Source organism: Lactuca sativa, chromosome 3 (assembly GCF_002870075.4).
Source record: "Lactuca sativa cultivar Salinas chromosome 3, Lsat_Salinas_v11, whole genome shotgun sequence".
Classification (NCBI taxonomy): Eukaryota; Viridiplantae; Streptophyta; class Magnoliopsida; order Asterales; family Asteraceae; genus Lactuca; species Lactuca sativa.
Genome location: NC_056625.2, coordinates 244484999 through 244508568, shown reverse-complemented (window position 1 = coordinate 244508568; position 23570 = coordinate 244484999). Strand labels below are relative to the sequence as shown.

Here is a 23570-nt window from a genome sequence, read left to right as displayed (position 1 = left end):
GTGGCTCGGCTCGGACGCGGTAGGCTGAGGCGGGGAGGCGAAAGCGCGAGGCGACGGCTCGGTCCGAGGCGATGCAGTCCGAAGCGAAGTGGAGAAACGGAAACAGGTTCGGTCCGAAGAGTGGCTGTCCGACGCGAAGGCAAGGTTCGGTTCGGACCTTTCTTCTTAGCAGGGTTCGGTTCGGATCTCTTTCATGGCCGGGTTCGGTTCGGATGAACAGTAATTTCGGTTCAGCTCATGAACAGTACTTTCGGTTCGGACCCTCATGAATAGTGCTTTCGGTTCGGTTCGTGAATAGTACTTTCGGTTCGGAGGGTTCGTTCCCTTAAGTCCGTTTTTCGCGTAGACTTCCGTTCTTGGGCTATTTTCGCCAAATTCGAGGGTCGGGATGCCCCGAGTGATTATAGAAAGTTGGGAGAGATTTCGAGAGAGATTTGAGAGAGATTCCTCGTTCTCAGAGAGATTTGGGATAGATTTGACGTACTTGGAGAGATTTCGCATACGAAGAGATACGTGATAGAGATTTCACATACTTGGAGAGATTTGGGAGAGATTTGACATACTTGGAGAGATTTCACATACAAAGAGATATGTGAGAGAGATTTCACATACTTAGAGAGATTTGGGAGAGATTTGACATACTTGGAGAGATTTCACATACAAAGAGATATGTGGGAGAGATTTCACATACTTAGAGAGATTTGTTAGAGATTTGACATACTTGGAGAGATTTCACATACAAAGAGATATGTGAGAGAGATTTCACATACTTAGAGAGATTTGGGAGAGATTTGACATACTTGGAGAGATTTCACATACAAAGAGATATGTGAGAGAGATTTCACATACTTAGAGAGATTTGGGAGAGATTTGACATACTTGGAGAGATTTCACATACAAAGAGATATGTGGGAGAGATTTCACATACTTAGAGAGATTTGGGAGGGATTTGACATACTTGGAGAGATTTCACATACAAAGAGATATGTGAGAGAGATTTCACATACTTAGAGAGATTTGGGAGAGATTTGACATACTTAGAGATATGTGGGAGAGGCTTCACATACTTAGAGATATGTGGGAGAGGTTTTACATACTTAGAGATATGTGGGAGAGGTTTCACATACTTAGAGAGATTTGGGAGAGGTTTCACATACTTAGAGATATTTGGGAGAGATTTGACATACTTGGAGAGATTTCACATACAAAGAGACATGTGGGAGAGATTTCACATACTTAGAGAGATTTGGGAGAGATTTGACATACAAAGAGCTAGAGTGAAAACGATTAAGAGTGTCTTCGTGTGTGATGAATGAGAGTGTTCGGCTTCGCAATGCAAGGTCTTTAGACCCCGTTGTGCCATGATTTAGGATCTTACGCACTCCCTATGAGCATGCAACATTGTATTATTGTTTTTGTTCATTGTTTAGCACTAATGCTAAGGAAATTTAAACACATGAACTTTCCAAGTGGTGTTTTCTCATTAGAATAGTGAGTTATGCAGTAATTACATAATATAAACCCTATCATACAAGGTTTTAATCGAGTTGACCGGTTTGACTCGTTGACCTTGACCGGCTTAGACTTGAACCGATTTTGACTATTGTCACATTTTAGATCCTGTCCAGTTATGTCACACCACAAAACCGAGAACGGCGGAAACGTTCTGGGGCGGAGGACATCATGTATAATATCAACAACAATGTAAAGTAGTAAACAAGCAACAACATCATCCATTGCATTAATAAAATAATTATTATACAATTGTATTCTGTCAAATTTTGATAAACACTAAAGCATAAATCAAAATGAAAGATAAGTCTTGAACAAGCTCCATCTTCCTTTCTCCTTGCATCGGTACCTGTCTATGATGACCTGAGGATACAAGTAATTTTGAAAGCGAGTATCAGCTTTGAAGCTGGTGAGATCATAAGTATTTAGTGTCTTAATTTGTATGTAAGAATTTGTAAGTCTATGTATTGTAAGAATTTGAAAGTGTATATGAATTGTAAGTGTTTGAAAAACCCTAGAATCCATATGATTCCTTCTAGTATATAAATGTGTCTTCTACCAAGACCTAACTGTTATGTGTGTGTGTCTCTTGTAAGAGTAAGTATTTTCCAAAGTATAACTATCATTATCCAAAAATATAGTTTGTACATTTATGTTTAAGTGAGGTTATCACTAAAAATATGTAATGGGAAAATTAACGTAGTACTACAACGTAGCTCTAAAAGGACTACTACCGTACTAACTACCTTAAACTGGATTTTAGGCTAAGGCAATATGTGATAAATTGCACCATACTATCGACTGATAACAACGACATACGAATGGTCGTAATAACGGAATGACGTTTGGCACCCGCAGACCTGCAGGTCCGGCTGTAGCTAGCAGCAAGGTGTAGGATTGTCAATCCAGTATAGATCTATACGCAAACTCACGCTCTCCCTCCAAGAGAATTATGGCTACAACTCGGGCCATGACATTTAAGGCATGCTCCGATACAGTGGATCACAATTGTTAACGTATTAATGTAAGGGTAATGTTTCTTGTTCTAGTATAGTTGTATATGTTCTCTTCCTAGTATGGTTGTATATGTAATGTACAGTAATGTTCTAGAAAGTATTGACTCATGAATGAACTGACTCATTGTATGATATCGCGTTTTAGTAACGGTTCTAGTATCTTCCTATACTACCCATATGGTAGTTTACTAGCAGTCTAACTGGTACGTATGGTCATGGATGTATACCCTTGCTAACTAAGGGCATGGGATGAACTGGAAAGACTTTTTATGACTATATATGTACACATGATATATAACTAATATTTAAACGACTTTCGGACGAATACCCAATATCCCACCAGACCACATCTCAAGGCACAAAAAGGAAATAAGGTGGATAGCCTTCCTAAGTCTTTTAAACATTTCTTATATAACTATACATATAGAGGCATGCAATTTATAATATGAAAGCATAAATAAATTTTGTAAGACATTTGAGACATAAATATTATTTTAAGAAAAGATCAACTTGATGTCGATTTATAAAACAATTTGAAGGCATAAGTATGATAAAACAGTTTTGAGTATAAGGAAACATTTGTTTGAAACACAGTTGTAAATAAGTTTGAAAGGTAATGTACCGAGTAAGATGTACAGTGTAATAAGTAGTTTAAAACATATAAAATGTTTATAAAAATCATTTGAAGAAAACTGTTTGGTAAAACGGCTAATGAGTAGCCAAATCTTTTGAATGCTGTATATTAATCACATGTGATTGATGTAATAACTAGCGTAATTCTACTTATTAATCGCATGTGATTGATATAATACTAGCATGATTCTACTTGTATTCCCCCCCCCCCCCCCATAAAACATTTAAAAGTAGTTTAAAACATTAGTTAAGGGGTATGAACTCACTTGGAAGTTTGAAGATAGCGAGATGGAAAACCGGGCAGAGTTTCGTCTCGGGAAACGGATTTTTCTCGGGATTCTCGGGAATCTCGGGAGTAAAATCGACTCTCGGAACTTGAGCAAAATGACCAGGGCTTCGGGTCTGAACGGGCACAGAAAACGAGGCAAAACGCAAGAAAATAGAGAGAGAATGAGCAAAATTTCCGGAAAGCGTCGCATCCCTTTTATAGGGGTGCTGAACCGCCTCGGTACGCTGGGCGTACTAGGGTACGCAACGCGTACTGGGGCGTCATCGCTTACGTACTTCGGATGGGGCGGGTCGGATGGGACGGCGGGTCGGATAGCTTCGCATAGGGGCGACGTGGACGGACCGAGACCAAGGCCCTCGGGTACGCAGGGCGTACGGGGTTACGCGACGCATACCTCGGATGAGGACGCTGACTCCCCCTTCGGATATTACCGGATTTTTGAATTATTTTTATATATAATTTATTTAATAAACTTCAAAAAATCATATCTTCTTCATACGAAATCCGTTTTCGATGGTCTTTATATCCACGCGTAGGTGAGACGAAGATCTATAACTTTCGTTTAGATTCCGTTGGCAAATTATGAAATAATTTTTATTATTTAATTATTAAAATGACGTGATTAAGGAATTTCTTTAAAAATTCATAACTTCTTTATCTGACGTCGGTTTTTGCCAGACTTTTTACCGCTGAAATACCATTGACGAGACCTTCAATTCTCGTTTAGGTCATTCCGGCCAAAAGTCGCTCGATCTCCGATTCGAGTTTTTACGTAACTTCGTATTGTCGGTTTTGCCGAGAATCTTTGGTTGGTCATAACTTCTTCGTTATAACTCGGATTTTAGGGTTCTTTACATGTATGAAAACCTTGATACGATTCCTACTACTTTATTTAACCCAAATAAGATTTTAGGAAAGTTAAATTTTGACCCAAATTTGACTTGCGCTTCATCATATTGCCTCGAAATATCGGGTTGTCACAAGTTAGTCAAATCAGGATCCAATTTGGCTAAGCCTATTTTCTTTTTTGGTTTCGGCTCAGGTACAACCTTTGGGTTTTTGCAAGAAGCTTTATTATGTCCCCTTTGAAGACAATTATTGCATTGTACAGTTCATCCCTTGGAAGACACTTGAGGGTACTTGTCTTCATGCTCAGAGACATGTCTCATTCTTTTGACACCGGGTCGTCCTAACATCCTCCTAGCTGTAGGTGGAAGGGGCTTGGTATAGTTAGTTTCTTCCTATAAGTTACTTACATTGACTGGAAGTATGTTAGACTGATATGTAGCCATGTAATTACTCTTGCTGAACCAAGTGCTAATGAATTCCTTTGGATCTTGGGTGGTGTATAAGATTTCTACCTGTGCATGCACACAAGGTATCCCTGCTATCTCCCACAGTCTGCAGCTGTAGTAATGGTGTTCCAAATCAACTCCATAGCTTTGAAATCCATTCCTAATTTCATATGATTTAACACCACTTGGCACTGCATACCAAGTCCTGCAAATATAAACATTTAGGTTATTATAAAGGTTATAATACTTAATTGAAAATCTACATTTACACATGAAATACAAAATATACTTTATACCCTCAGCAAATTCCTCCATCTTTAGTAGTGCTTCTTCAAACACATCACCTTCCCATTTCTGTGCTTCCTCTCTTAAGTTGTAGAACCTTTCCATCATATAGAGTCTTATTTCTTCAAGCATAGCCAATAGAGGCTTCTTTCTAGCATCTACAATGACTACATTAGAACACTCAACTGTCCCATTCTCGACAGACTTACATGCCAAACCACTACCAAATGCCCTGCACCATGAATGACATTCTGTAGCCATAAGATGATCATAAGCACCTTCACATTAAGTCTTGATCTTATCCATGTTTATCTTGAAATCACCTTTTGTTATGGATTTTGCAGCTGCCCAAAACATTTTTCTAAATTGTATCCCACTATACACTTTCCTAAAATTGGCATAAATATGCCTAGGACATTGTATGTGCTCTACATGGGGTAGAATTTCCTTTGTTGCTTCAACAAGACCTTATGAAATGAAAAAAAATATTAGTAACTGTTATTAAAAGCTATAATAGATGATATGAATATAAATGAACCTGTCATTACTTTGTGTTGATCACTAATGACACATAATCCCCTGCCAGCATCCAATGAAAGATCTTCACTAATGTCACACCCCCAAACCAGAATGGCGGAAACGTCTGGGGGCGGATGACTTCATGTATAATATCATAACAATTGAATAATAGAGATCAAAGCATTACAACCATTGTATTGAAAATTTAATAAGATTACATTGTTCTCAAAACATTGTCTACATGATATCAAATGCATATGACAAAAATGAATAACGTGATGCGGCGACGTCCCATCCACCAAAAACTCTTGTGGTTACCTATTTACTAGTTTCCTGAGAGTACAAGTGATTTTGAAAAGTGTCAACAATTAAGTTGGTGAGTTCAGAAGCGTTTTTGTATGAGAAGGATTTTTAACTATTTCGTGTAAAATAATGGTGTATACTTCCAGAAAATCCGATGTTTTATTTATACATGAACCATAAGTCTGAATCCAAAGACTAAAAATGTAAGTAATGTTGTACTGAAAAATGTTGTTATGAAGTTTTATCTTTGTATAAAACTATTTGAATGTATGTTAACCCCATAAACCAAATGTGTCGTTGTTTCCCCATGTGAGTTCTTATAACCATACTATGACGGAAATGCTTGATGCGACGTTCTTCAGGCATTGGAAATTTAACGACATTTGTCACCCCAGACCTACCGGTCTAGCTGTAGCTAGCAACTAGGGTGCGGGATTGTCAGTCCCATATAGATCTATGCATAATTGTCCTGTTCTCCCTCCAAGAGACTTTGGTTATAATTCAGGACTTTTGCAGGTACTTAGATAAGTACATGAAGACATGTCTCACAAATAATTGATTCAACAACTTTACGTGTGAAGAACTAAAAACCCCTTTTATTATACCTTTAAATAATTATATGTTTCTTCCGAAATGATAATGTGGTGTTTGTGACTCCCTAAACAATAACAATTATAGTTTATCTTGTTTGTTTGTTGAGACTATCTATATAATCTTTTATATAAATACATAGTAGTTATCTTGTCTAGTGTCAAAAATGTATGGTCAAAACATTTATATTTTTGGGTTGTAACCCACAAAATGGTTTATTAAGTAGAATGTACTCCTTTATGTTGGAAATGCTATATTTTGGTAAAAAGCTTCCAAAAACCTTGTAGTTTTTCAAATCATCATATTTCTCATGATTTTTATAACATAGATCATACTTTGTTTTTAGTTATTTTTGCATTTCAAAACTAATATATCACAAATAGTTGTATAAAAGCTAGTGATAATCATATCTTATGCAAATGACGGCTTATACTTTACCATAAAGATGAAACATGCAAGTATTTGTATGATAAACAAATTTTGACTTGTATTCCCCCCCCCCCCCCCCCCCCTAAAACATGGAAAAATCTCAAAAATGTGGGGGGTATGAACTCACCTTGAGTGGATTTGTGGGTTGTTTGAAGAGATGGCATGAAGATTTCCAAGCCTAAACACTTGAATCTGGTTGATGAACTTCCTTGGAAATTATCTTATCCTAAGACTTTTAACACACAATAATGTGTGTAAATAAAATGAAACTAGTGTAAAATTGTGTAATAGCACTAGATAACCAAGAAGGACTTGCCAAAAGTCCAAGGATAAACTTGGAGATTTTTGAATTTGGAAGCTTGGACTTGATTTTTCTTGACAGAAAATGGAGTATTAGGAATTAAATTGGAAATGGTGTGTGATCTCATCCAAAGATAAGGAGTAGAAATTGATGGGATATTTGCTTGGTTAACTGTTGGTTAATTGCGTTGATATATGCTGGATATTGTTTTGCATGAGAAAAGGGTGAAGCATCAAGGCATAAAGTCAACTTATTATCTCTTTATTCCCACCGAAATCACCTTGGGAAGGATCGACTTGGTTATTTCGGCCAATGCATGACCGAAATCACCTGGTACCCCCTTGTGATTTCGGTGCTAATCCCTCCACAATTGGTGTTTCCGGTCATAGTGGTTTGGATCTTGGGTGTTTTCATCCTAGGGGTGAGTTTGGCCTAGTCATGTGATCTTAGCGCACCACCACCAAACTCTCATGTTCTTGGGTCCCCAAAACCGAAATCTCAAAGGCATGACATAAATCATGCATCAAATCCTGACTAATTGACTTGCTTGACTTTTAAGTGTTTATTATGAGTATTATTTTCAAAGTATGTATGTATATATAAATATATATATATATATATATATATATATATATATATTTACATACATATATACTTATACAAACAATTCCTTTTTGGATTTCAAAGTTTTATTGCAACAAGGTTACAGTGTAGTTGTACTCATACATAGACACACTTTAAACCTTGCTTAACACAAAATTTGCTAGTTGTCATGTCACCCCCACCCCCCCCCCCCCCCGTTAGAGGGAATATTGTCCTGAAATTTGCATCTTGGACGGGTTCTTGCAACTAGCAGAAAAGTTGTGGGTATTTCTGTTTCAGTTGATCCTCTCATTCCCAAGTGAATTCGGGTCCTCACTGGGCATTCCAGGGGAACTTTACTATTGGTATTCGACTTTGTTTCGTTCTCTTGATTTCCCTGTGCATGATTTCTACAGGTTCCTCTATGAAGTGTAGACTCTTGTTTACCTTGATTTCATCAAGTGGGACTACAAGTGTCTCAGCAGACAGACACTTCTTTAGGTTGGATACGTGGAAGGTAGGGTGTATGTTACTGAGCTCCTGTGGTAGTCAAAGTTTGTAAGCCACCGGGCCGATTCTAGCAAGGATCTCAAATGGCCTGATATACCTTGGATTTAGCTTTCCACGTTTTCCAAAACGTATCATTCCCTTCCAGAGTGAGACCTTCAACAGAATGCGGTCACCAACCTGGAATTCCAAGGGTTTTCGTTGCTTATCAGCATAGCTCTTTTGCCGATCCCAGAATGCCTTTAATCGTTCATGGATCTAGACGATCTTTTCTGTAGTTTCTCGTATGATCTTTGGGCCACTGAGTGTGCCATCAGGCAGTTGCCCTCTTGCTAGTTGCATGTCACCCACTTCAGCCCAACACAGAGGTGATCTACACTTGCGCCCATAAAGAGCTTCGAATGATGTGACCTTGATGCTATTGTGATAGCTGCTGTTGTATGAGAACTCGATGAGCAGTAAATGGGTATCCCAAGCTTTACTAATGTCTATCATACAAGCTCTCAACATGTTTTCCAGCGTCTATATAGTTCTCTCACTTTGACCATCTGTTTGAGGGTGATAGGCTGTACTCATGTCGAGTTTGGTCCCCAAGGACTTCTGCAGTGATTGCCAGAACCATGAGGTGAACCTACTACCCCTTTCGGAGATAATGGATATTGGCACCCCATGTAGTCGCACAATTTCTTTAAGTTACGTCCTAGTTAGCTTTTCCATCTTTTCGGTCTCTTTTATTGGTAGGAAGTGTGCGGATTTGGTTAACCTGTCAACGATCACCTAGATGGTATCAAGTCTTCCTATCGTGTTGGGTAACTTGGTTATGAAATCCATGGTTATCTGCTCCCACTTCCACTCAGGTATGTCCGTTTGCTGAAGCAAACCGAGGGCTTTTGATATTCTACCTTGACCTTGGCACAAGTTAGGCACTTGCCCACATAGGTAGCGATCTCTGCTTTCATGTTTGGCCACCAATAAAGCTTCTTGAAGTCCATATACATCTTGTCCAAGCCAGGATGAATGGAGTATTTTTTTTCTTGTGACCCTCGTTCATGACAACGTCTCTGTACCCGCCGAATTTCGGTGTCCAGATTCGATTCATGAGATAATAAGCTCTGTCATCCTTAACCTCAAGGTTTCTATCCATTCCCCGTAGGACCTCTCTTGGGACATTCTCGGGTTTCAAGGCATATAATTGCGCCTCCTTGATTTGTGTGGACATGTGTTAATGGATGGTAATGGTCAAGGATTTCACTCGGCGGCCCGAGTGTTCTTTCGACTTAGGATGTCTGCTACTACATTAGCCTTGCCAGAATGATAATGAATTTCGCATTCACAGTCATTTAGTAGTTCAAACCGTCATTGTTGTCTCATGTTGAGCTCCTTTTGATTAAGGATGTGTTGCAAACTCTTATGATCTATGAAGATGGTACATTTGGTACCTCACTGGTAGTGTCTCCAGATCTTCAGGGCAAACACCACTGCTCCTAGTTCGAGGTCTTGCATGGTGTAATTGACCTCATGAGTCTTGAGTTGTCTTGATGCATAAGCAATAACCTTTCCTCGTTTCATAAGCACACATCCTAGGCCCTGCTTGGATGCATCACAGTAGAACACAAAGTCTTCGGTCCTTTCTGGGAGAGACAAGATTGGAGCGTTGCACAGAGCTTGCTTAAGCGTTTGGAAGGAAGTTTCTTGTTTATTCTCCCAGTTGAAAGTCACTCCCTTTTGAGTCAAGGCAGTGAGTAGCTTCGTGATCTTAGAGAAGTTTTGTATATATCTTTGGTAGTAGCCAGCAAGGCCTAAAAACTGATGGATCTCTGTCGGTGCTCTTGGTGTTGCCCAGTTTTCAATCGCATTGACTTTGGAAGGGTCCACATGTATCCCTTCCTCGCTGACTACGTGCCCCAAGAAATCTACTCTTTGAATCTAGAACTCGCATTTTGAGAATTTTGCGTATAGCTTTTCTGCCCTTAATGTCTCCAAGATAGGTCGTAGGTGCTGACTATGTTCCTCCTTGCTTCGTGAGTAGATTAGTATGTCATCGATGAATACTATCACGAATTTATCAAGATAACGCTGACACACACGGTTCATTAAGTCCATGAACATCGTCGGTGCATTAGTCAAGCCGAAGGGCATCACCACAAACTCGTAGTGACCGTAGCTAGTTCTGAATGTCATCTTAGGAATATCCTCCTCTTGAATTCGTAATTGGTGGTACCCCGACCTTAGATCAATCTTTGAGAAGTAGCTTGATCCTTGTAGTTGATCGAATAAGTCGTCGATTCGAGGTAGGGGATAACGGTTTTTGAAAGTGAGCTTGTTCAGTTCTCGATAGTCTATGCACATGCGGAATGATTTGTCCTTCTTTTTCACGAACAAGACCGGTGCTCCCCAAGGTGAGAATCTCGGTCAGATGAAACCTTTGCTCAGTAGTTCGTTCAGTTGGTTGGACAGTTCCTGCATTTCAGCCAGTGGTAAGTTGTATGGGGATTTGGCTATGGGGGTGGCTCTAGGAATCAAGTCAATTCTGAACTCGACTTGGCGTTCGGGAGGTATTCTCGTAAGGTCTTCTAGAAATACATCGAGAAAGTTACAGACCTCAGGAATATCCTTAATGTCTTGCAATTCTTGTTTCTTATCAATGACATGCGCTAAGAAGGTGTGGTATTCTTTTCATAGATACTTCTGAGCCTTGATGCGGAAGATGATTTGTAGATTCATGTCGGGTTTGTCGATAGAAATGACAAGGGTTTCGCTATTTTGTAGGTTAAGGTGAACAGCCTTTTCGTAACACAGAATATCGACATGGTGAGGGCTTAACCAATCCATCCCAATGATAACGTCAAAGCTACTTATTGTGACCGACATAAGGTCGATTCAGAAAGAATGATTGTTTAGAGTTAGTGTGCATGCTATGAATATATCTTTAGTGCTTTCTGTCTTTCCATTGGCCATTTCTACAGTGAATGTTTCATTTAGTGTTTGGGGTTTCTGTTTGAGTAACTGTTTAAAATGGTGGCTCACGAAGCTTTTCTTCGCACCACTATCAAATAGTATGCATGCATATGATTCGTTTAGGAGGAATGTACCAGTAACCACGGTGGGATCCCTCATGGCCTCTTCATGTCCCATTGTTAGAACCCTTCCCATGCCTCCGCCGTTTCTGTTCTGCGCCTTCGGGCACTCCCTCTTGAAATGTCCCGTCTCGCCGCTACTGTAGCATGTATGACTCACCCTAGCATTATCGGCTTGGGTGTTTTGTTGGGTACGTGTTATATATAGAAAAGGACGGTATGCCCCTGCTTGTTGCAATTTTTGCAGTGCATCTCCTGACAGGCTCCGTTGTGATGGAGGTTGCACTTATCACATTTTGGAAGGGTTCCAGCGTATCGCTTGGCTAGTTCAGGGGCGGTGATGGCATGGATGGAGATAACTTGTTGTTTCTTGGCCGGGTCTTGAGCGGGTTGGCTCTTCTTTTTGTTCCAAAACTTCGTCTTGTTGTCTTCCCTCTTCGGTTGTTCGGGTGTGGGGGTTATGATGCGTTGATGAACTCCCTAGTCGATAAGAGTTTGTGCTAGGCACTTGGCACTGTCGATGGTGCTCGGTTGGCAGATATGACCATCCCCTGGATCTAAGGGGATAACCACCAAATGTAACGTTCCACTTTCTTGGCCTCTAGAGTGACCATTACCGCGCACGTATTTGCCAATTCGTTAAATCGGGAAGTATAAGTGGCAATGTCGGAACCCTTCATGGAGTGTTCCAACAACTCCTGTTCCAATTTTTGCATCTCGCTCCTTGGACAATATTCCTCGAGCATCATTGCTTTCAAGTCCTCCCAGCTCATGTAGTTGGAAACAGCTAGAGTCAAAATTTTAACGTGGCTGTTCAACCACGACAAGGCTGAGTCCGCAAATGTACATGCAACATATTCGACCTTGAACTCGTCTAGGCATGCGCATATCTCAGAGATGGAATCGGTCTTTTCAAACCATCTCGTCAGTGTAATGACCCTGCTATCCCCATGGTAGCTTTTGGGTTTGCAGTTCATGAACTCCTTGTATGAGCACATCCATTGGTGCCCTTGGTTTTCTTCCTGGTTTGAACTATCAGTCCCGTTTCTGCCTCTGTTGTTGTTACTGCTAATTTGGGCAACAACAGCAGCCACATTAGCTGTTACGGCAGCCTGGAACACAACAGAATCCATTTGTGGAGGTGGTGGTGGTGGTGGGGCTGTTGTTGTGTTGTTCTTGTGCCTGTTTGACTTCCTTAGTGGCATACTTTTGCAATAAAGTGTAAAGGTGGAATGACGATAAGTCAGAGTTTATAAATCAGGCATTACTGTAATGCAATGCCTTGTTTTGTATATGTATCAGGTCTAGTTGTTATTGAAATTCGCAAGCAATTCACAATGAAATTTTACTATAACAAGTAAACAATTGCATAACAAATAGGAACACCCAATGAAATAAAATACACATTTCTTTGATAATATGATTCTAGTACATAATTTCGGGAAAATTGACCTTTAAAAAGGTCTACATGAAAGAGTAGCACCAACACTTACTCGTAAATAAAAAAAATCAAGACATGAGTAATATAAGCCCTACTCGCGGCAGGTAGTCTCCTGTGGGCCATGGGATAAAGTCGAGGCGCCCTGTAACTCTGTTATTCGGTGCTCAGCTGCAATCACCTTCTCCTCGAGAGCCGAGTCCCTCTCTGGTACTCTCTCACTTTCGATCGAGCGGTGGTAAGGTTCTCATAGAGATTGTTAATGAGATGAAATGTTCGAGGGTAGTCCCTCTCCAAAAATCGAGTCTGTGCGTCGGTGGCCTCAGTAGCGGCTCCTAGCTCCATGATCCGATTTACCGACGCCCTAGTCTAATCCCAAGGTGTGATATTCGTTGAACCATGTCAGGGAGGGCCCTGACTGCCGGTCCTCCGAGGCTGAGGTTATAGAAACCTCGCTGCATGCCGTATGGTGAGCGCTGGTGATGCTGCTTGTTCCCCCTCTCCAGGTCATCTGCACAACGGGGCATGGGTCCCTGGTAGCCCATCTAATTTTCAGGAACCCGGGCGACGTGGGTTGTATTAATGACTTCAAACTGTGCATCCGAGTTCTCCTCTTCCTTGTCTTCTTCTTCCTCCTCCTCTTGATCCTCTTCGAGATCCTCTTCAGGTACTTCTTCGGGTTGTTCTTCCATTAGTTCCTCTGGATCCTCTTCGATCCACCCACCATTTCCCTGGTTAGGGAAATAGGGGTCTCCAGGCATGTGAAATCCTGCCATGATGTTTATATGAGAATAGAGATATGAGAAATACGTGAAGGGTTTAAGGTTATGATCATATAGTATTCTAAAATACTCCTATAGTATTTTAATCTTTATGTTTGATTCTAGAGTTTCTTGGTGTATTGGGTTGGTAAGTTTTAGATTCGTTGCCCACCGCGACCATTCCTAAACATATGTTGGTCATATCTCGTATAAATATAGCTGATCAGGCTATATTCATCTCAAATATGATTACATAACTGCCTAGACTTAACCACAATGTTTAACTCACCTAAATACTTTTTATATGGTTCTTATTACGACACTATCCTAGTATGTATGCATGTATGTATACTCTTATAATAATACTTATATTTTAGTCAGAGTGTCTTAGCCCCCTTGTATTTATAGTTGTAGATCTTAAATATTTTGATATACTTAGTTCACTATAAACAATGCTCTGATACCAATCTGTCACACCCCCAAACCAGAATGGTGGAAACGTCTGGGGGCAGATGACTTCATCTACAATATCATAACAATTGAATAATAGAGATCAAAGCATTAGAACCATTGTATTGAATATTTAATAAGTTAACATTGTGCTCAAAACATTGTCTACATGATATCAGATGCATATATGACAAAAATGAATAACATGATGTGACGACGTCCCATCCACCAATTACTCTTGTGGTTACCTATTTACTGGTTTCCTGAGAATACAAGCGATTTTGAAAAGTCTCAACAATTAAGTTGGTAAGTTTATAAGCGTTTTTGTATTAGAATCTTTTGTAACTGTTTCGTGTAAGATGATAGTGTATACTTCCAGAAAATCTGATATTTTTATATACATGAACTGTACGTCTTAATCAAAAGACTAAAAATGTAAGTAATGTTGTAGTGGAAAATGTTGTTATGAAATTTTATCTTTATATAAAACTATTTGACTATATGTTAACCCCGTAAACCAAATGTGACGTTGTTTCCCCATGTGAGTTCTTATAACCATACTATGACTGATATGCCTGCTGTGACGTTCTTCAGGCGTCAAAAAGTTAACGGCATTTTGATATGTGCATGTTTAGCCCTATATTTAGTATAGATTCTTATCATTATTCGGCTAATTATTTACATTTTATGGACAAAAGATACTTAATATTGTTCAAATTATATTTTCAATCCAAAAGAGAAGCTCGGAAGCAAAAGGAAGCAGGAGATACGATTGGAAGCTCGGGAACGGAACAAAGAAGAAAAATGCCAAAAACAAGAAGGACTCGGTGAGTAGGGACGGCTATGCGACAAGTCGTGTCGAAGATTCGAGATCCTCAAGAAAGTCCTTGCTGTACATGGATTTTAAGTGACGGACTCGTCGAGTCAGTCACTGGACTCGACGAGTCACCTCTGTTTCCAAAATACTATAAATAGGGACTTGGAGATCAAAATTGGAGACTTCTCTGGAAACCCTAGGAGGCAAAATTACGATTGAAGGTGCTGTTAGGTCGTGAGAAGCAGAGGAATCAACCCTACATTCAATCTTGAAGAGAATTAAGGAAACCTTAGTTTATTTTTAGTAATCTTTTGATTTGAATCATGTTTAAACTCTTTGACTTCGTTTTTTAGCTTAAGTTTACTGCAATTATGAACTAAACCCTTATTCATTAGTTTGGGTAAGACAAATTTGAGACTATGGTTTGATTAATGGTAGGATTAACTTTAAAGTGGTGATTTTGTTAGATTAAGTTTGTTAAAGATCCTTATGCATTAACCATAACTATTTTTTTGTTAATAGGAAGGAAATTAGGCTGCATGAACATCTCTTAATTGTTTACCTCATGTGATTTATATGAACACTTTATTATGTGCCTAGGATTAGTGAATGTGAAACTAGGATTAATTAGAGAATGGGTAAGTTAATGTGTGAGCTTGTTTGATAAACCAACAACAAGAGGCTAATTGAATTGTTAATTTGATTAACCATCACAAGTCTTATTTAACCCGAATAATTAACCTAGAGAATTAATTAATTTAGACAATTGGCCACTACTTGAATTAGTTTATTTTTTAAGGATTAGAGATAGCGAATGTGAACCTAATGACCTGAATTGGTAGCCAATAAAAGGTTAATCCATTGCACTATTACCATTAAATCAACCATAGGATCAATTGAGTCGAACCTAAACAGAAGTCCTCTTAATTATTGAATTTAGTGGTAATAACTTGTTTTAGCTGCTAGTTAGTTAAATTGCGTGTTAGTTAGTTTATTTAAGTTTCCTAGTCTTGCAAAACTAGAGAAAACCTTTCCTTTTATTACTTGTTTTAGATAAAATTACTTATTAGTTTAAATTTTCCGTTCCCTAAGTTCGATACCCTACTTATCTAGCTACACCACAATTGACAGGTCCACTGCCTTTGTGTGTTAATTTTATAATTAAAAGTAGGCTTAAAACTAGTTGAGTTTACACACATCAAGTTTTTGGCGTCGTTGTCGGGGAACGGTTCAAAAATAAAATCGAATTTCTAGTTTTATCGATCCTTTGTGTGAGATTTATCTTGCACAAAGTTGCTATTTTAGGAAATTCAGTTATTAGGATAATTTTTGACAGTTTTCTGTTTTAGAAGATTAGTTAGTAATTTTTCTATTTTTGCTCTGAACTCGCCGAGTGCAATCGAAGCGACTCGGCGAGTCCATCGCTGTTGTCATTTATTTTATTTTTGTTCCTTTTATGTGTTTTTCTTGTTTTGTTTGCAGGCATTACATGACCAGAGGATCCAACACACCCCTGGTTCCTTAACTTGAAGACCCAGAATCTGCTTTAAGGAAAAACAAAGGCAAGGAGGTTGAAAGCTCTAATACACCAAAGAAATCACCTTTGAAGAGCTTGAAAATAGTTTTTGGGAAGAAAAAAAAAACAAGAAGGCAGGAGAGACTATCTGTCAAAAGAGCGAAGAAAGCAAGTTAGAGAATATTGAAGATACTCCAAAAGAAGCCGAATTGGAATACGACTACGCAACCGAATACGAAGAAGAAAGCGATTTTGAAGGCGAACTAGGTAATCCCATGGCTAACATCGATGAAGTTACCATGGGAGATTGGAAGAAGAGAATACGTGACGATACCGGGACGGGACTTGTGCAACCCGCAATTCCCGCGACTGCCACCTTTGAGCTTAAAGGTCACATACTTGCTCAACTAAAGGAGATCCCCTTCTACGGAAAAGATCACGAAGATGCATATAAACACTTGGATGAGGTCAACGATGTAGTTGATTATTTTAATGTTCCAAACGTACCTCACGAAACCCAGCTGCTTCGTATGCTTCCCGTCACATTCAAAGGTGCTGCAAAGGATTGGCTCAATTCACTCCCTCCCGGATCCATCACTACATGGGCTAAGATGAAGGAAGAATTTATTGACCAGTTTTGCCCACCTTCGAAGATAGCCAAGTTGAAGAAAGTTATTGCGAACTTTGAAAAACAAGCTGGAGAGTCCCTTTATGAGGCATGGGAGAGATACAAGGGCTTACTAAGGAACTGCCCACATCATGATCTAAACAGTCAACAAGAAGTCTCCATTTTCTATGATGGAGTCAATGTAACAACTAGGCAGCTCCTTGACTCGCAAGGACCCCTCACAAGGAAGGCACCCCTGGTGATCAAAGAACTAATTGAAGTATTCTCTAAACACTCTAGAGAATATCATAATCCAAGGCATGAAGTAAGTCGGGGGTGGTAAACACTGTTAACGATAGCATGGCAGCAATGATGGCTAAACTAGAAAGTTTAGATCGGAGAATGACTAAGATGGACCAATCCATCCACGCTATCCGGATAGGATGTGAGAATTGTAGAGTACCTCACCTCACTAAAGATTGTGATTTGGACGAAAATGGGAACCGGAAGGCACAAGTTTGCTATTCAAGTAGTGATAGATTTGATGATAATTGGCGAAAAACCAAGAAGGAATGGATCCCGTATGATGAGTACAAAAAGGCAAAGGAGGAGAAGTACAAGAAAAAAGATAGGGGTCTCTATCAAAAGGAGGAACCGGTTATGGAAAAGAAAGCTGATTTGGAGGAAATTTTCACAAGGTTTGTAGCTGCGTCCGAGAAGAGGCACAATGATACCGACAATGAGTTCAAGTAGCAATGAATAATGCTTAAAGATCATCAAGATATGATGAAAGATCAACAAAAGTTGCTTAGGAATCAGCAAGCCTCCATTCATAACATTGAAAAACAGATAGGTCAGCTTGCACAACAAATCAATCAAAGAACACTCGGTGAACTTCTGTGACAACGCAAGTTGTTCCGTTACATTTCCCCGTTACCGTTAACGGAATATTCCACTGTATAAAAGTTCCGTTAATAGGAGGTCGTCAAATAAATAAATGTTTTATTTATTTCATTTATTTATGTCGTTAAGTCGTGATAAGAGAAATAAAAACTCATAATACACATTTCCATTTAGTTGGAAAAGTTAGTTTTTATTATTACGACCACAAAATCGGGTGTGACCAAAAGCCCCGATAAACGACAGTATCGGGTAGAATATCACTGAGCTCCAACTCCTACCCATATATAAGGGGGAGTAAACTCCATTTGGAGCCTTTTCCACCCTCTCTCTCTATACTCTCTCACTAGACCCGTTTTCGAGCCAAATCCGCAACCAAACGCTTCCAAATCGTAAGTCCGCTTATCCTAGCTTGATCTAAACATTATGTTTCGTGTTTATAGCTTAAAAATCGGACTTAGAAGCTGTTAGAATGGAGTTTACGGCCTAAGATCCTCCTTAGGTCGTAAACCCCTTAATCAAGGCCAAAATGACCCTAAAATGTCCCTAAAGGCTTGGAAACTAATAGAAGAATTAGCCTAGGAGTGTTTGAGCATGAAATTACAATGATTTAGGGCATAAAAGAGAGTTTACGGCCCAAGCACATGCTTAGGCCGTAAACACCTCTAAAACTTGTATAAATGCCCCAAAAACCCTTCCAAACCACCCTTAGGCTTAACACATGAATTAGGGGCTTGCTATTTTGGGTTTAGATCATTTAAACACAAGGAAATGAAGGGGTAAAAGGAGTTTATGGCCCAGACATGTGTCAAGGCCGTAAACACCTTCAGACATGCCAAAATATTGGTTTTTATTCCCCAAATGGCCTTAGACTATTTCTATAAAATGCTAGGAGGGTATTAGGGGCTTGAAACTTCATTAAACTCATGGGATAGGATTTCACGGCCGTGAACTCCCTTAGGGATGGTTCATGGGCCGTAAACTCCATAATGGTGCGCTTAAAGACCCTAAACTCATTCATACTATATAGTTTTGGATCTAGAATAAATCCATGAGCAAGTTAGAAGCCTTAAAACACACTAGAACCCCTCACCATGAGTTTACGGCCGTAAACTCATGGTGAGATGTCCCTGGGCTGTAAACTAAGCTTTGGGAGTTTACTCTCGGAGAGTAAACTCCATTCCTAAGCCATACACACCTTTAGACGCTACCCGGGACACCCCAAACACTTAACCAAAGTGTTTTCCGCTCCTTAGAGTGCGTATACTTGTTTAATTGGTATTTAATATACTAATTGTATGTGAACATATGTTATCATATGTTAAATAGGTCTCTAAGTGTGTCCAAGTACTTACTTGACACCGAGCACCCAACCGGCGCCTTTGTCGGATCCACTTACACCAGGTGAGTTCATACCCCTAAATGAACCTTTTAAATATTTTTACATGTTTTATAGGGGGGGGGGGAATACAAGTTAAACATGCCAGTTATCATATCAATCACATGTGATTGATAACCCACATGCACAAGATTTTACCACACTGTATACTGTTTTACCGAGTAGGATACTATGATGGTTTCAAAAGGGTTTTCATTTGTTTCAAAATTCTTACTTATACTGTTTTATCTAAATTCATTTTAAACTGGTTTATAAAGGTTCCAAGGATTTATAAGTTCTTTCAAACTTATTTTACCAAAGAATACCAAATGTGATTTTCCCTGAGTATAAAGGTTTTTCCAAGGCTTTCATCGAAGTTCCCTTTTCACGACGTATACTTTTACTTGTTAGTTGCTGCTGCTTCGCTTTTACTTATTTTATACTCCTACTTGGTAACGCTTTCACTTCTTGAAGCGCTTATACCTGTTATTGCCTCTATTTCACTTATACTGGTAGTCACTTATACCGATAGACACTCCTACTTCACCAGTTGTCGCTTCTACTTCACTTATACTTGATAATGTTTCCACTTCGTGATACACTTATACCTGCTGGACGCTTATACTTGTTCACACTCTTACTTAGTGATACGCTTCTACATCACTTACACTTGATATCGCTTCTACTTCACTTAAACTCGATACGCTCCTACTTCACTTGTTGTCGTTTCTACTTCGTGATACACTTACTTTTGGCACGCTTATACTTCACGATTCGGTTATTCCACACTGTACACTTATACTTCATGATATGAATCCACTTGTTACACACTCAAGCATGGTTAGATGTATGTCTATGCTTGTCTAGATGCTTATAAGTAATGATTGAAGGACTTAGGAAGGCTTGTCCGCCCTATTTCCTTTTCTTCGTTGAGATGTGGTCTGGTGGGATCGGATGTCCATCCAAAGGTTGTTTGATTTATTAGTTATATATTATGTACACAAGCATAGACATATGGGTTTACTTCAGTCAGTTCAATTGTGAGTCTCTACCTCTAGTTCAGCACTTACGTTAGAAACCCGCTAATTGGGATGCATCTTCAGGACACGGCCTTCTCCGTCGTCTAGTTGGTAACTAGAGTCTCCTGTAGGGAGAGAGGACATTGTGTGTATAGATCTATACGGGATTGACACCCCCGCACCCTGACTGCTAGCTACAGTCCACAGCCTACCAAGCCAAGGGGTGACAAATGTCATATTCTCAAGACGCTCGTAGGGCGTCTGGTACTCTAGTGTTGGTTAGTATGGTTACGAGTATCCCGGGTTACCTTATAATTCATGGTCTTAAGGTAACGGTATTCCACCAGCAATTTACACTGTTTGCTAGGAAACTCATTTTCAGAGTCACACTGTTATAGACCTTGCAAGTTGTATCTTTCATTTGATACTGTCTGCGGTCTGTATTCTCCGTTTTAGACCTTACAAGTTGTATCTTTCATTTGATACTGTCTGCGGTCTGTATTCACTATTTGACCTTGCAAGATGTATCTTTCATTTGATATTGTCTGCGGTCTGTATCCACTGTTTTAGGCCTTACCAGCTGTACCTTTCATTTGGTACCTTCTGGGGTCTGTGTCTCCATTTGTTAGACGGAACCAGGCGTGTCGTTCGTTCGGTACTCTCCTGGAGTCTATGATTCCTTGGCCTTAGTCAGCAGTCCTCACTACTGAGGCATATGTTATTCCCTGATTTCTCTTGCTTTCTTTAATAATCAAATTCAGTATTTTTTTATAATGATAGCGGTTAAGGGAAAACTACTTTTTACCACATAACTCCGTCCAGCCTTAGTAGAAGGCTGCTGTTATTAAAGAAAATATAGGATTTTCTGGAAGAACTCTAATACACTGTAAACTCTTAAACTACTACTTTTATTTAAGTTATTTGAATAAAAACGCCACTAAATGCTTATGAACTCACCAGCATTTGTAAAAATTTTGATACTCGCTTTTCAAATAACTTGTATTCTCAGGTCAGCATTAGACAGGTACATCCCCGAAGCTGTTGATGAAGATAGCTTAGTACCATGCTGTACTTATTATATTTACTTGTATTACTTTGATGTATTGTAAAGTAAACCATGTAAAACTATTACTATTAATGCAATGTTTTGTTGTACTTTGATTACTATAATGCATGTGTTGTGATACTTGACATGACTTCATCCACCCCAGAACGTTTCCGCCGTTCCGGTTTTGGGGTGTGACAACTTCCTAGCAATACCGAACAGAATCCAAAAATGGCACATCTAAATGTGATAACCACTAATTCTGACAAAATTTTCACTGCTTTGACCTCTATTCAGAAGAAACCCAGTAAGATGCAAACAGAAGAGACAATAGAATGGGAATCGAGCAAACCCGACTCGACTCGCCGAGTCGGCATCATGGACTCGACGAGTCCGAGGTCTGATGAGAAAAATTTTTCTCTTTTGAAACCTTACAGGGCCCCTTTGCCATTTCCGATCCGAGCCATACCAGATGAGCAGATTCGACGGTATAGAAGATTTATGGAGCAAGTGAGGACCCTCCAAGTGAACATTCCATTTGTTGAAAAGATACTTCATACACCCAAGTATGCAACTTTGCTTAAGAGCCTCTTTACTACTAGACAAAATATGGAAGAAGTTGCTGAAGTATTGCTGAATGAGCTGCCAGAAAAGAGGGGTGATCTGGGAAGCATAACCGTGCCTTGCCAATTTGGGAACATCATGACTACACGAGCATTGACCGATTTGGGGGCAAGTATTAACATTATGCCATATTCTTTCTTCCAAAAGTTGAACCTCCCGATTCCAAAACCTGTTCACAGGAAGATCCACTTGGCCGACAAGAGAATAATACATCCAATGGGAGTGTGTGAAGACCTTATTAAGGTAGATAAGCTAATATTTCCGCTTGACTTCATAATATTAGATATGGAGGAGGATCATAAAGTACCAATCATTCTTGGACGACCATTTTTGAATACCGCTTGTGCTTTGTTAGATATGATTGAATCTATGCTAACATTAAGAGTAGGTGATGAATCGGTAATTTTTAAAGCTGAGCAAAAAGATTCGCAAGAAGGGTCAAGAGAAGAAAAGGTTTCGTCACTAGATTTGGATGATGAATTGTTAGAAAAGGAGCTTGCATATTTGCAAGAAAGCAATCCAAATCAATTCTTTTTATCTTTGGATGATACTTCTGATGCCAAGGGAGATGTAGAAGAAATAGAAAGGCTGATCAGGGAAGCTGATTATCAAGAAAGCATAAGAAGTGTTCAAGGTTCCCCGACTTGCTGAGTCGTATCTGATGACTCGACGAGTCCAGTCAAAAATTTTAAATCTGTTAAACTTTTGACTCTACAGCCAATTAGTGCCCTTGCTGAATCAGATGCGCAACTTATGCCTGATCCCTTTGAGAACCTTCTTGAGGAAAATGAGGATATTGAAGATGTTATCAATATTGGGAATGCACATTTGGCATTTCTTGAAGCAATCATGGGAGATGATGAGATTTTCCAAGAGAACAATGAGGGTAGTTCAAAAGATGAAAACCACCATTATCCAATTGAATCACAAATGCTAGATCAAGAAGAAGTTTTGACCAAAAGAAAAAGGACCAAGCCTCGTGCCATTGTCTCTACTATGTTCGAAGTGTTAACTTTCACAACACTGGAACCTTTAATGAACAAAAAGACAAGCAAGGAAGGAATGGAGAGGAACAAGCATGCTAAGGGGGTGAAGCGTAAAGCTGAAGAGAGTGCTGCGAAAAAGAGAATGGAAGACTTGAGGAAGGCTTATAAAAGGAAAATCCATCTTTACAAGACGAAATACAAAGTACAAAGGTTGAAGAAGGAAAGCCTCATGGAGGAAGCAACAACAACGTAAGCAAGATGGAGTCCAGCTAACGACTCCTAAAAAAGAAGCGCTTAACGGGAGGTAACCCGTCACTAGAGTTTGCTTTCTTTTTTTTTTTTTTTAGTTTTTCTTTTTCGTTTTTAGGATTTATCTATCTTCATTTTCTTTATTATCCAAAATGACTGCTTCAGGGTAAGCATGATCTGAGTGTGGGGTGGGTTGATTATATTTTTAAGAAGGAATAAAAAATATATCAAATTTTTCAAAATTGCGACAAGACACGCCGAGTCGGACCCTGACTCGACGAGTTTGTTTATTTTACTGAAAAAAATAAATAATAATTTTTACATATAAGTTAAATTAGGGTTTTTTACCCTAATTGGTAACCACTTCTCATTCAACCAGCCGACACTCGACGTGCTCTCTCTCTCTCTCTCTCTCTCTCTCGCTCTCTATCTCTCTCTCAA

At 39.3% G+C, this 23570-nt stretch overlaps 1 non-coding gene across 1 annotated transcript; it reads right to left on the bottom strand.

Moving 5' to 3' along the window:
- Positions 1-16980: 16980 nt before the first annotated feature.
- On the bottom strand, positions 16981-17087 carry LOC111883540 (small nucleolar RNA R71). Its single transcript, XR_002847480.1, has one exon. It is a non-coding gene; the product is annotated as a small nucleolar RNA R71 (small nucleolar RNA).
- Positions 17088-23570: the final 6483 nt, after the last annotated feature.